The sequence below is a fragment of the Rhopilema esculentum genome, chromosome 19, assembly GCF_057945365.1.
Source record: "Rhopilema esculentum isolate cy_ngs chromosome 19, ASM5794536v1, whole genome shotgun sequence".
Lineage (NCBI taxonomy): Eukaryota > Metazoa > Cnidaria > Scyphozoa > Rhizostomeae > Rhizostomatidae > Rhopilema > Rhopilema esculentum.
Genome location: NC_142833.1, coordinates 8821396 through 8835950, shown reverse-complemented (window position 1 = coordinate 8835950; position 14555 = coordinate 8821396).

Genomic DNA, 14555 nt, shown 5'->3' with positions numbered 1-14555 from the left:
TGACATCTAATTACTACCATCTTGGATATTTCTGAAAGCCACTGTCATTTGATAGATTACTAAGGATTTAGCTGCAGCAAGGATCTTATGAGAATATCGAAGACAAGGCTAACACACTAGGCACCTTGGAGGACGCGTGTGGTTGCCTTGGACTTAGTTTTCATCCCATCTTCTTACTCCAAAGTGGTGTCAATTCCCATTATTTACACTGTTACTATTGTCGAATCGTTCCATAGCAACCTAGATTCAGACAGGGATTCGCAATAATCAACTCGATAAATAGAACGCCAGTTGAGCTAAATATCGCTAGCTTGGATTATTCACAAAGGGAACCAATTACTTTACTATCTACGATCGTTTCAGATATGTTTCTGTCATTGATGTTAGCAACTAACATATACATTGATGAATCAAGTACATTGATCTACTTCTGCAATGATAAAAAGAAACTCATTCCTGTTGTATTTGACTTTAAGACCAACACTGACTACGTTCTTATTAGCCGTAATAAAAATCAAATATACAGGCTCTAAAAGTAGAAAAAGTCTGCATTTGTGATCAGAAGAAAGTCAAAAAGAGCTCTTCGTTCTTCTTTCATAATTGACTGATTTAAGTAAGGAAGCCCAAACAGCCTAATTTGATTTTGACTCAAATAGATTCAAAGAGCTTGACATGTTCATGTGACATTAATCTGATACATCGACCGTTTTTGCTTTATAAAAAAACATTTGTACGTATCATTGCCAATTATGCATTTGTGCGTATCAGGGGTGGGTACACAGGCAACATTTGTCGCATTATCAACGAAAACAAAGAGAGAAAATTCGATGCTGTGAGACAAAGTCCTGTAGATCAAATTCAAATTCATGTAAATCAGCAACTACTTACAACTTATCAAATACATGTCAAGTAAAGAGACGTTAATGAAAGATGCAAAGTTTAACGATTCAATATGCTCTTATAAAGTTTAAAGTAAGTTGCCCAGGACACTAAAAGAACCAAAGTGGATTGAAAAGTTGACATGTCTTGTTGCTGCGAGTAACTTTACAGCTCACATTACATTTCTTATGACAAAAGTAGATGGTCTACACCAAAAATTGATTCAATGTCTTTTACAAGTTGTTATTCAAATTAAATATTCACGATTTTTCATTCCATTGTAACCTGCAATCATGTTGCTAATGCTACTGTCGAAGAAAGATAGCTCTTTTGATGCATATTCAAATTCTTATGACGAAAGTAGATGACCTACACAGCAGAAAACATGCATTTGCCTTAACGTCTCTTACAAGTTGTTTTTCATTTCATTGTCACCTGCGTCCATGTTGCTATTGTTATTTTTCATAAAAGGTAACTCTCGATAATTCCGTTCATGCAAATTCAAAGTCTTGCGAAAAAAGTAGATGGCTCATACAATAGAACTCGTGTATTTGTCTTAATGACTCTTAAAAGCTGTTCAACAACTATTCGTTGTTTTTCATGTCAGGCTATCGTCAGCTGCATCCATGCTACTAATGATACTTTTAAAGAAAGATATTTCTGTTGATGCAAGTTCAAATTTTAGTGACAAAGTAGATAGCTCACACAATCGAACTCACGTATTTGTCTTAATGACTCTTAAAAGCTGTTCAACAACTATTCGTTGTTTTTCATGTCAGGCTATCGTCAGCTGCATCCATGCTACTAATGATACTTTTAAAGAAAGATATTTCTGTTGATGCAAGCTCGAATTTTAGTGACAAAGTAGATAGCTCACACAATCGAACTCACGTATTTGTCTTAATGTCTCTTACAAGGTGTTCAACAACTATTCGTTGTTTTTCATGTCAGGCTATCGTCAGCTGCATCCATGCTACTAATGATACTTTTAAAGAAAGATATTTCTGTTGATGCAAGCTCGAATTTTAGTGACAAAGTAGATAGCTCACACAATCGAACTCACGTATTTGTCTTAATGTCTCTTACAAGGTGTTCAACAACTATTCGTTGTTTTTCATGTCAGGCTATCGTCAGCTGCATCTATGTTACTAATGATACTTTTAAAGAAAGATATTTCTGTTGATGCAAGTTCAAATTTTAGTGACAAAGTAGATAGCTCACACAATCGAACTCACGTATTTGTCTTAATGACTCTTAAAAGGTGTTCAACAACTATTCGTTGCTTTTCATGTCAGGCTATCGTCACCTGCATCCATGTTACTAATGATACTTTTAAAGAAAGATATTTCTGTTGATGCAAGTTCAAATTTTAGTGACAAAGTAGATAGCTCACACAATCGAACTCACGTATTTGTCTTAATGACTCTTACAAGGTGTTCAACAACTATTCGTTGCTTTTCATGTCAGGCTATCGTCAGCTGCATCCATGTTACTAATGATACTTTTAAAGAAAGATATTTCTGTTGATGCAAGTTCAAATTTTAGTGACAAAGTAGATAGCTCACACAATCGAACTCACGTATTTGTCTTAATGTCTCTTACAAGGTGTTCAACAACTATTCGTTGCTTTTCATGTCAGGCTTTCGTCAGCTGCATCCATGTTACTAATGATACTTTTAAAGAAAGATATTTCTGTTGATGCAAGTTCAAATTTTAGTGACAAAGTAGATAGCTCACACAATCGAACTCACGTATTTGTCTTAATGACTCTTAAAAGGTGTTCAACAACTATTCGTTGTTTTTCATGTCAGGCTATCGTCAGCTGCATCCATGTTACTAATGATACTTTTAAAGAAAGATATTTCTGTTGATGCAAGTTCAAATTTTAGTGACAAAGTAGATAGCTCACACAATCGAACTCACGTATTTGTCTTAATGTCTCTTACAAGGTGTTCAACAACTATTCGTTGTTTTTCATGTCAGGCTATCGTCAGCTGCATCCATGTTACTAATGATACTTTTAAAGAAAGATATTTCTGTTGATGCAAGTTCAAATTTTAGTGACAAAGTAGATAGCTCACACAATCGAACTCACGTATTTGTCTTAATGTCTCTTACAAGGTGTTCAACAACTATTCGTTGTTTTTCATGTCAGGCTATCGTCAGCTGCATCCATGTTACTAATGATACTTTTAAAGAAAGATATTTCTGTTGATGCAAGTTCAAATTTTAGTGACAAAGTAGATAGCTCACACAATCGAACTCACGTATTTGTCTTAATGTCTCTTACAAGGTGTTCAACAACTATTCGTTGTTTTTCATGTCAGGCTATCGTCAGCTGCATCCATGTTACTAATGATACTTTTAAAGAAAGATATTTCTGTTGATGCAAGTTCAAATTTTTGTGACAAAGTAGATAGCTCACACAATCGAACTCACGTATTTGTCTTAATGACTCTTACAAGGTGTTCAACAACTATTCGTTGCTTTTCATGTCAGGCTATCGTCAGCTGCATCCATGCTACTAATGATACTTTTAAAGAAAGATATTTCTGTTGATGCAAGTTCAAATTTTAGTGACAAAGTAGATAGCTCACACAATCGAACTCACGTATTTGTCTTGATGACTCTTAAAAGCTGTTCAACAACTATTCGTTGTTTTTCATGTCAGGCTATCGTCAGCTGCATCCATGCTACTAATGATACTTTTAAAGAAAGATATTTCTGTTGATGCAAGCTCGAATTTTAGTGACAAAGTAGATAGCTCACACAATCGAACTCACGTATTTGTCTTAATGTCTCTTACAAGGTGTTCAACAACTATTCGTTGTTTTTCATGTCAGGCTATCGTCAGCTGCATCCATGCTACTAATGATACTTTTAAAGAAAGATATTTCTGTTGATGCAAGCTCGAATTTTAGTGACAAAGTAGATAGCTCACACAATCGAACTCACGTATTTGTCTTAATGTCTCTTACAAGGTGTTCAACAACTATTCGTTGTTTTTCATGTCAGGCTATCGTCACCTGCATCCATGTTACTAATGATACTTTTAAAGAAAGATATTTCTGTTGATGCAAGTTCAAATTTTAGTGACAAAGTAGATAGCTCACACAATCGAACTCACGTATTTGTCTTAATGTCTCTTACAAGGTGTTCAACAACTATTCGTTGTTTTTCATGTCAGGCTATCGTCAGCTGCATCCATGTTACTAATGATACTTTTAAAGAAAGATATTTCTGTTGATGCAAGTTCAAATTTTAGTGACAAAGTAGATAGCTCACACAATCGAACTCACGTATTTGTCTTAATGTCTCTTACAAGGTGTTCAACAACTATTCGTTGTTTTTCATGTCAGGCTATCGTCAGCTGCATCCATGTTACTAATGATACTTTTAAAGAAAGATATTTCTGTTGATGCAAGTTCAAATTTTTGTGACAAAGTAGATAGCTCACACAATCGAACTCACGTATTTGTCTTAATGTCTCTTACAAGGTGTTCAACAACTATTCGTTGTTTTTCATGTCAGGCTATCGTCAGCTGCATCTATGTTACTAATGATACTTTTAAAGAAAGATATTTCTGTTGATGCAAGTTCAAATTTTTGTGACAAAGTAGATAGCTCACACAATCGAACTCACGTATTTGTCTTAATGTCTCTTACAAGGTGTTCAACAACTATTCGTTGTTTTTCATGTCAGGCTATCGTCACCTGCATCCATGTTACTAATGATACTTTTAAAGAAAGATATTTCTGTTGATGCAAGTTCAAATTTTAGTGACAAAGTAGATAGCTCACACAATCGAACTCACGTATTTGTCTTAATGACTCTTACAAGGTGTTCAACAACTATTCGTTGCTTTTCATGTCAGGCTATCGTCAGCTGCATCCATGTTACTAATGATACTTTTAAAGAAAGATATTTCTGTTGATGCAAGTTCAAATTTTAGTGACAAAGTAGATAGCTCACACAATCGAACTCACGTATTTGTCTTAATGTCTCTTACAAGGTGTTCAACAACTATTCGTTGCTTTTCATGTCAGGCTTTCGTCAGCTGCATCCATGTTACTAATGATACTTTTAAAGAAAGATATTTCTGTTGATGCAAGTTCAAATTTTAGTGACAAAGTAGATAGCTCACACAATCGAACTCACGTATTTGTCTTAATGACTCTTAAAAGGTGTTCAACAACTATTCGTTGTTTTTCATGTCAGGCTATCGTCAGCTGCATCCATGTTACTAATGATACTTTTAAAGAAAGATATTTCTGTTGATGCAAGTTCAAATTTTAGTGACAAAGTAGATAGCTCACACAATCGAACTCACGTATTTGTCTTAATGTCTCTTACAAGGTGTTCAACAACTATTCGTTGTTTTTCATGTCAGGCTATCGTCAGCTGCATCCATGTTACTAATGATACTTTTAAAGAAAGATATTTCTGTTGATGCAAGTTCAAATTTTAGTGACAAAGTAGATAGCTCACACAATCGAACTCACGTATTTGTCTTAATGTCTCTTACAAGGTGTTCAACAACTATTCGTTGTTTTTCATGTCAGGCTATCGTCAGCTGCATCCATGTTACTAATGATACTTTTAAAGAAAGATATTTCTGTTGATGCAAGTTCAAATTTTTGTGACAAAGTAGATAGCTCACACAATCGAACTCACGTATTTGTCTTAATGTCTCTTACAAGGTGTTCAACAACTATTCGTTGCTTTTCATGTCAGGCTATCGTCAGCTGCATCCATGTTACTAATGATACTTTTAAAGAAAGATATTTCTGTTGATGCAAGTTCAAATTTTAGTGACAAAGTAGATAGCTCACACAATCGAACTCACGTATTTGTCTTAATGTCTCTTACAAGGTGTTCAACAACTATTCGTTGTTTTTCATGTCAGGCTATCGTCAGCTGCATCCATGTTACTAATGATACTTTTAAAGAAAGATATTTCTGTTGATGCAAGTTCAAATTTTAGTGACAAAGTAGATAGCTGACACAATCTAACTCACGTATTTGTCTTAATGTCTCTTACAAGGTGTTCAACAACTATTCTTTGTTTTTCATGTCAGGCTATCGTCAGCTGCATCCATGTTACTAATGATACTTTTAAAGAAAGATATTTCTGTTGATGCAAGTTCAAATTTTAGTGACAAAGTAGATAGCTCACACAATCGAACTCACGTATTTGTCTTAATGTCTCCTAGAAGGTGTTCAACAACTATTCGTAGCTTTTCATGTCAGGCTATCGTCAGCTGCATCTTTGTTAATAATGATACTTTTAATAAAAGATGTTTCTGTTGATGCAAGTTCAAATTTTAGTGACAAAGTAGATAGCTCACACAATCGAACTCACGTATTTGTCTTAATGTCTCTTACAAGATGTTCAACAACTATTCGTTGTTTTTCATTTCAGGCTATCGTCAGCTGCATCTATGTTACTAATGATACTTTTAAAGAAAGATATTTCTGTTGATGCAAGTTCAAATTTTAGTGACAAAGTAGATAGCTCACACAATCGAACTCACGTATTTGTCTTAATGTCTCCTAGAAGGTGTTCAACAACTATTCGTTGTTTTTCATGTCAGGCTATCGTCAGCTGCATCCATGTTACTAATGATACTTTTAATCAAAAATATTTTTGTTGATGCAAGCTCGAATTTTAGTGACAAAGTAGATAGCTCACACAATCGAACTCACGTATTCGTCTTAATGTCTCTTACAAGGTGTTCAACAACTATTCGTTGCTTTTCATGTCAAGCTTTCGTCAGCTGCATCCATGTTACTAATGATACTTTTAAAGAAAGATATTTCTGTTGATGCAAGTTCAAATTTTAGTGACAAAGTAGATAGCTCACACAATCGAACTCACGTATTTGTCTTAATGTCTCTTACAAGGTGTTCAACAACTAATCGTTGTTTTTCATGTCAGGCTATCGTCAGCTGCATCCATGCTGCTAATGATACTTTTAATGAAATATATTTCTGTTGATGCAAGTTCAAATTTTAGTGACAAAGTAGATAGCTCACACAATCGAACTCACGTATTTGTCTTAATGTCTCTTTATAAGGTGTTCAACAACTATTCGTTGCTTTTCATGTCAGGCTTTCGTCAGCTGCATCCATGTTACTAATGATACTTTTAAAGAAAGATATTTCTGTTGATGCAAGTTCAAATTTTAGTGACAAAGTAGATAGCTCACACAATCGAACTCACGTATTTGTCTTAATGTCTCTTACAAGGTGTTCAACAACTAATCGTTGTTTTTCATGTCAGTCTATCGTCAGCTGCATCCATGTTACTAATGAGACTTTTAATGAAAGATATTTCTGTTGATGCAAGTTCAAATTTTAGTGACAAAGTAAATGGCTCGCATAATAGAACTCGTGTATTTGCTTTAATGTCTCTTTATAAGGTGTTCAACAGCTATTCATAGTTTTGTATCAAGCTATTGTCCCCCCCCCCCCAAAATCCATAATGTAAAAAGTCTATAATATACTTATGCTACTGTTCAGAAAAGATGACTCTGGTTTCAGCTGTAAACGATATTTAACCTAAGCACCTTGATTATTCGCATCAGGATAAGGCGTGACTCTGGTTGAAAGCCACACCCTTTACTACCACATTCTTTTTGCAAATCCACGACGGTCATATTTTTCTTTGGATTCGCCCCTGTTTCAGACTAGTTAAATTTCAATTCGGAACAAATACAATAAGTGCAGAATTTTGATCAGTGCAGACTTTGTTACTACAAAAAATAAGGGGGGAGGGGGGAAAGCGGTTTTGGAGATTCCACATGCCAGAAATTGAGCTAATTTTACACTTTGACAGTATCTATTTGCGCTGAACAGCAGTTTTTAAGACTTATTGAATATCATTTGCCATTTTGATCTTGAGATGGTTCATTTTGTCCAAAGAATTGATTGCCCTTGTTGATATGTCCAGTTGAATGCTATGTTCTACCACGTGATGTGCTTCTATTTTGTCATGAGTTTCCTTTAGTGCTGTCTCTGATTTTCCATCAGTAGTTTTATAATTGCTAGATTGACTATATTCGATTTAACAAATTCTATATTAAAAAGTCACTGTTGTATTACATGAAGAGATTAATTCAGTGATAAATGAATTTCCGCTAATGAGTGAATATAAATATGTCCATTTGAAAGGTCTGAGTATACCCAACATGTCAAGTAACATCAGAATAACGGCTTGCGATTGGTCAGTACTCTTGCGATGCAAAACTGAACACATGGAAATCTAGCCTCACAGCAGTGTAGATAAAACAGAACGACCGTAATGGCTAGGGCAATGACATGAAAAATCACATTTTTCTGAAAACCCAGCAGAGTTGCTGGCTTTAGCTTGACACATTATCTTTAACAAGAAAATAACTGATCTTCACTTCAGCTTTTCCATGACATCTATCAAATGATGTTTGATACCAGAAGATAATAGCAAATCTTATTTTGAACCAAGGCTTTATACATTGAAATCCAGGAGCTCTCATATTTAATAAATTTCTCGCACTATGACAGCTCGGTACTCACCATCAATTCATCGCATTTCTTACGTTCAATTCATCATTTTTATGTTCTATTCAAGTGGCTAAAAGTTCTCAGATGGCATATGCTTAGACTCGCCGGTAGCCTTAGCTCAGTCGGATCAATTCCATAACTAAACTAAGTTTAGCAATTTTTTAAAAATATCTTCATTTTCTGGTAGCCATGTGCGTAACCTGTGTTCTAGAACATGAAGCACAGCCGTCAGTAGCTAGATTTCCTTTAATAAGAACGATGGGAGGAAAGGGTAAGGATTAGGCTCTTTGGGGGAATGAGATCTCTTAAAAATATATAGTACATGACCAGCGCTAAAGCTTAATGGGACCGCCTAAATCTATTATTGGCATTTCCGGCATGCAATGTTTTCTTGAGAATCTTTAGATTCTCTCACTCAAGCTAGCTTCTTTCTTTCGTCTTTTAGTTCAGGCACCGCGGAGAAGGGGGCCTGCTGGGGCCATAGCCCCCCCTCTTTTTGCCAAAAATGCAAAAACTTTACCAATGAATCACCAGTCAAAACAGAAAATAATCACCAGTCAAGCAACTTTTTATTCGGTTTTAGCCCCCCCCCTCACTTTTTTAGACTCCCCAATTCTCTCAACGAACCGCGGTGCCTGCAGTTCGTTGATTTTCAAGCTTTCCGAAACTCTTAAATTTTAAAAAGGTATCAAATATCTGTAAAAGGGTAATGTTTTTGTGTACTCAGCAAATTTAAAAGCCGTCTTTGCACTGATATTGATTTAAGGAGCCAGAGATGCGCTCTTTTTGAAATTTGTTTAGTTTGGGACAATGGCTACCTTCGTTTATGGAGCAGATTTTCTATTGAAACAGCAGAGAGATTAAATTTTCATGGAGCCTGAGGACGGCGGAGTTGGTTGAATGTTTACGATGGACAAATATGTGACTTTGTCCATGGCGCTCCGACTTGCTTCTCTTTGCAGTTAGAACGCACACAGGATCAAACACGTCCCAGATGACACAAAACTTGAACCGGGGGGGGGGTTAGCAATTGGTTCCGTGTAATCTTTACATTATTACAATGGTGAATATGAGAAACATTCCAGCTCTGTAATCATAGAATTCTATCGAGATTGACGGAATATTTATATCATTTAAACTGCCCTTCTTAATTCTTAGCTCCTTGTGGTCTTGTTGTTACAAAGAAATTCCATCACAACAAAAATTGACTGTCTTGATGCTTGAAAACGAGGTTAAGTCAAATTCTTGCTAAAGTAAAATGTGCAAGATGACACGTCCCTCTTTTGGGCATTTAATATTGACTCACTTGATGTGTCTTGTTTAACTGGTTTACATTTTGCAGTTGATCCATGCTTTATGACTTTTGTTTTGTGCTAAAAGTTGTTTAACTATGCTCTCTTGATTACGCAAAAAGGGCGACTGATGATACTTTAATGAATAGTTCGAGTCGGTTCTTAAAACGCCATATCCAGTCCGGTGGGACTTAAATACTGCGCAATCGCAACACAAACTACGCAAAACAGAACTTTGCTCGTGTGAGATATGAAAAAGGCAGAAACCCGGCTCTCGAGTATTAAGATATGATAAGCAGAAACCCGAATATTGAGATATGATATCATAAAAAGAGCTTTTCATGACTCTAGGACAGGACCTTTCGAATCTGAATAATGTGTTGCAAACTTTAGTAATAATGAAAAGGAAGGAGTTTCATGAAAGGATATTGTTAGGATTATTAATCAGTCTCTTGTCTTTTTATAAAAAAAACTACAAATAGCTTGCAGTACTTGAGATAGGCAAGTATATGGCCTACTAACGAATTTAGGGCGGTATTAATGCCGATATCCATCGAAATCTTTGAAGCCAGCAAAAACCAAAGCTAGTCAGACTTCTTCATATTAAGTAACAGTTGCATGTTGTTTTGTGTTTAATCTCCCAAAACCATTTTGAAATGGCAGTAACAGATCAAGCAATCTTTCATCAATGCACAACAGAAATTTTATTTCAATGGCTGTTATTATATTTCTTTTCAGCTTGCGAAAAATCTACTTTTTCAGTTGATTGGTTATGGAACCTCAAGTCGCTTATTATGATAATCCTAGAAACTTAGGAAAACACTTGTTTTCATAAATACATGCAGTCTTTGCAATATGGGAGTTATAGAATAAGTACTCAAATTTGCCTTTTTTACGTAAACAAATTACTTTTAGACCATTTTTACTTTTTGAAATAATTAGGCAGTAAATTAGTAATAGGTAGGCCTATGAAGTTTTATCTAATCTAGGCAAAAGTTTACAATAAAGTAAGCCAGGTTGGTTGTAGTTGAATATTATCAATTCAATTTGTTTGGGTGGAGAGAAATCCTTTGTCACCATCTCAATTATCAATGTATATTATTCCATACATTTGCTTTTGATAAGCAAAAATCAGGTTTGGGAGGATTTGACGAAAAAACTGAAACATCTGCTCCAAATGCTGAGACATCTGTTCAAATCTTGCTAGTGTTCAGCGAGGGTTGCTTGTAGCTTCATCATAAATTAATTCTTTTCTTAATAATTTCTCCCAATGACGTTCATTAGAATGTATAGGACTTTTTCTAAATCACTTTTTGGTAAGCTAGTTTAATTTACCAGAATTTCTTTAACAAAGGCAAACAAAAGATTTAAAATAATGAAAATAAGAAGAACTGAACTCGAGGAAAAGCGTCTTTATCTTTTTATTACCACTAATTTTTGAATGTTTATATCTCTCTAATATAAATCCAAAATAAATTGTCTTTAAAAGGCAATCCTTTTCTAAAAATACAGTTCCCGATTTAAGAAAATCATTTTAAATTTATTCATTTAGTTTATAACCGTATTTCAAGCATATGAAATGTTACGTTCACAAAGTGGGTATTGCAAAACCTGCACCTCTTCTCTTGAAGGAATGACAGATTTGTTTAAACTGAAGCAAAATGTTTGTTCTTAGCAGCTATAAAGATTTTTGCAAGGTTACGATGTTTGTAAAGATTCGACAATATCAACCATCTAGCTAGAAAGTATGCAGTTGCAAAAATGAGGCTTTTGTGTTGCTTGTTTTTTATTCTTTAATGCTGTTCTTTCTCTGCATTTATATCTGATATCCATTCTGTTATTTTCTAATCCATTTCATTCAACCGAAAATAACAACATTATTTAGTAGCTAATTATAATTACTTATAAGAGTCTTTCGAATAGTAGTACTAGTCAGTTTAGCATTTTGCGAATAAACATCGGCATGTCAAACATAAATCGATTTACAAAGAGTACGAAAAGAAAAAAGATCATCAACTTTACACAAGATTGCTAAAGCTAATAACTCTAGCTAGAAAATGAAAACCTAGACATAAGTTTGACATCAAGTAAAATGAAAAGTCACCACTACAGTACAGATACTCTGATATCCTTAAGGGGGGGGGGGGGGAACTCTCATCCGCAAAGTAGCTATCGACGTGTGAACTTAAAATTTCCGTATACAGGATAATTAACTTTGATATAACGTTATGTCATTACTAGATTGCTTACCATATATATTAAAGTTCAAACCTTTTTTTGAATTTCCCCGTATATCTTTTTAGCCATTCAGTTCCTCTCGGTTTGGTTCCATACGGTGAAAATCTGGTCCCCTATACAGCTCTGGGACTGAGAAAGGGTAAAATGGGCAATAGAGAATGGAATCACCTCACGAAAAAGAGGCACATACCAACACTTTTAAGAAACATTGGTAAAATGTCCTTGCATGAGACCCCTTTCAGAAACAGCCTGCATGTGACTTCTTTATCTTCTTGATATAGTGATTGAGTGCCTTTTTGAAGCTCATGGAAGTGCCCCTCTTACCTTTACATGTCCCACCCACTTTTATTTAAGCTTCTACGCCACAAAGACAAGCCAAGATTCAAGAAAAAATTTCATATGTAGAATGAAGCGACAAAGACTTAAAAAGTATCTTGCTTCTTTGAAAAATAATTTTCTTCTAAATATAGTCAAGAACACAATTGACAGAAACCACGGATAAAAAGGCATCAGGAAGTCTTTGGCTACCGTGAAGGCTTTGGGAAGAATAGAAGAGGGGAAATTCTTTGGAAAGTTAAACGAAGCAAAATTATTGAAAACGGACTTAAATTCATATTTCATTTTTATCTATCATCTTTCAATTTTATTGTATTCGTCAAATCTGCTGTCCTTAGATTTCCTTCCTAATTACAATCACAGTTCCACAGAGGAGGAGCTCCATATTGTGCTTTTGCATTGGGATCTCTCATCAATCGCCTTTTGCACGCGATAGGTTGTTTCACGCCAGTAATTTTGATGTCCGATTCCTACTGCCATCTTGCCTATAATCGAGTAGCCTGCTTCACAGTCAATCGTGACCCTGGCAAAAATTCGAGAGGTGTCACGATGTAATGAAATACCTAGTATAGTATAATGCAGTGCGATGAATGAGCTGTTTGCCCCTTATTAAATCTACAATGACATTTTTCCGTTTAAAGGGTAAAGTGTTTAATGCCTTTTTAAAGTCGTGCTGTTTTTTGAAAATAGTTTTTATTTCATGCCTATTAAAGAAATCTTTCAGCGCGAAGTGAGGGTTTTAGCGGCATTATTTTCCATGGCTTTTAATTGAACAAGGTTTAGTATAAACGAAAGGTGAATCTGAAAAATAAATGTCTTCATCGTACAGACTAAGGTTCAACGTGGATGCGCTTAAACATGCAGTTAATCGAAAGATTTAGAAATTTTATTACACAGGGCCGCCGGAGCCGGGGGGTCCACGGGGGCACAGGCCCCCCCTGTTTGGAAAAAGTGTGAAAACTGCCCTTTTTGAAAAAAATATTGCGTGTATTATTTTCACAGCCAGATATTTTTCCTTTAGACGCCATGTAAAACAACTAAATTCTCAATTTCTAGCAACATCGACTGCGGAGGAGACTGTCTCTTTGGTTAACAAATTTCCTCAGTGTGTCGCCAGTTGTTCCTCAGCCGGTTACACACCGTATTCTCTCTAATGAACGCCGCAGACACTCATTTTATTTGTCTGGCCTCAGAGAGGGGTGCTCATTGAAGATAGATAGATATCCACCAATAAAGACAGTAGCTTAATAAAAAACAGAGCTTTGAAATTCAAACGATCATTGTTTTTACAAAATATAATATTGCATTTGCATCATACTTGTTAAAGCTAAAAATTTGCAAGATTCTTCCGAGTCGGAACCCTCGTCGATCTGCATTAACACTGACGTAGCATCTTGAATATCTGAATTTCCAATACCATCTCTAATGAGCGCTCGTTGGAGAGAATACGGTAGGTCGACCAGCGTCGACTATGCAGTGTATATAATCTCGGAGAATTCAATTGGTCTAAAGATTGCAATTTAGTTGTTTATTTTTTGTCTTGCTAAATATTGGAAGAGTGGAAACTCGTATTGAAATATATAAAGACTGAAAATTCACTTTGAAATAGATAAAGCCTAAAACGACAATTTCTGTCAATTTTGTACACTATATTTTTAGTTTAACTTGTAAGTTTTTGTTACTTTTATATGAATGGTTACATTAATGGGGAATTATTTTTCTGGTATGTTGTAATTAATTGGAATATTTGACGAATATAATGCACCTGTCATGTATGAGCCTGCCGCGATTTCCACTTACATTAAAAATCCAAAACATAATAAGTAAATTGAATTTTAAAGAAAATGATAATCATATATTGACAAAAGGTTTACACCAAAGAAAAACTTCAACGTCCATGATGAAGTATACAATTAAGTATGCCCAAGAGTGCGTGCCCACTGAATGAAGCATGTGTTATTTTGTCAAAATTTCTGAATTACCATGAAAACTGTCCTATTTTCGCAATAGCCAATGTTGCGAAAAAATATGTTTGTGCCCTTTTTGTTCCTTTTGCCCCCCCCCCCCTGCGTCCGGCGGCCCTGTTAGATATAACTTTCCGTCAGAAGATTTCCGAATTAAAACTAGCACATTCACACCATGCCATTGCCGAAGAAAAACGCCAAAATTTGGCTAAAGTGCCGCTGTTGTACGCCAAATATCTTTTCTTAGGCGATCTATTCATAAATGATCCCAAATGATCTGCCTCAATTTTTTGAAGGGTCGAT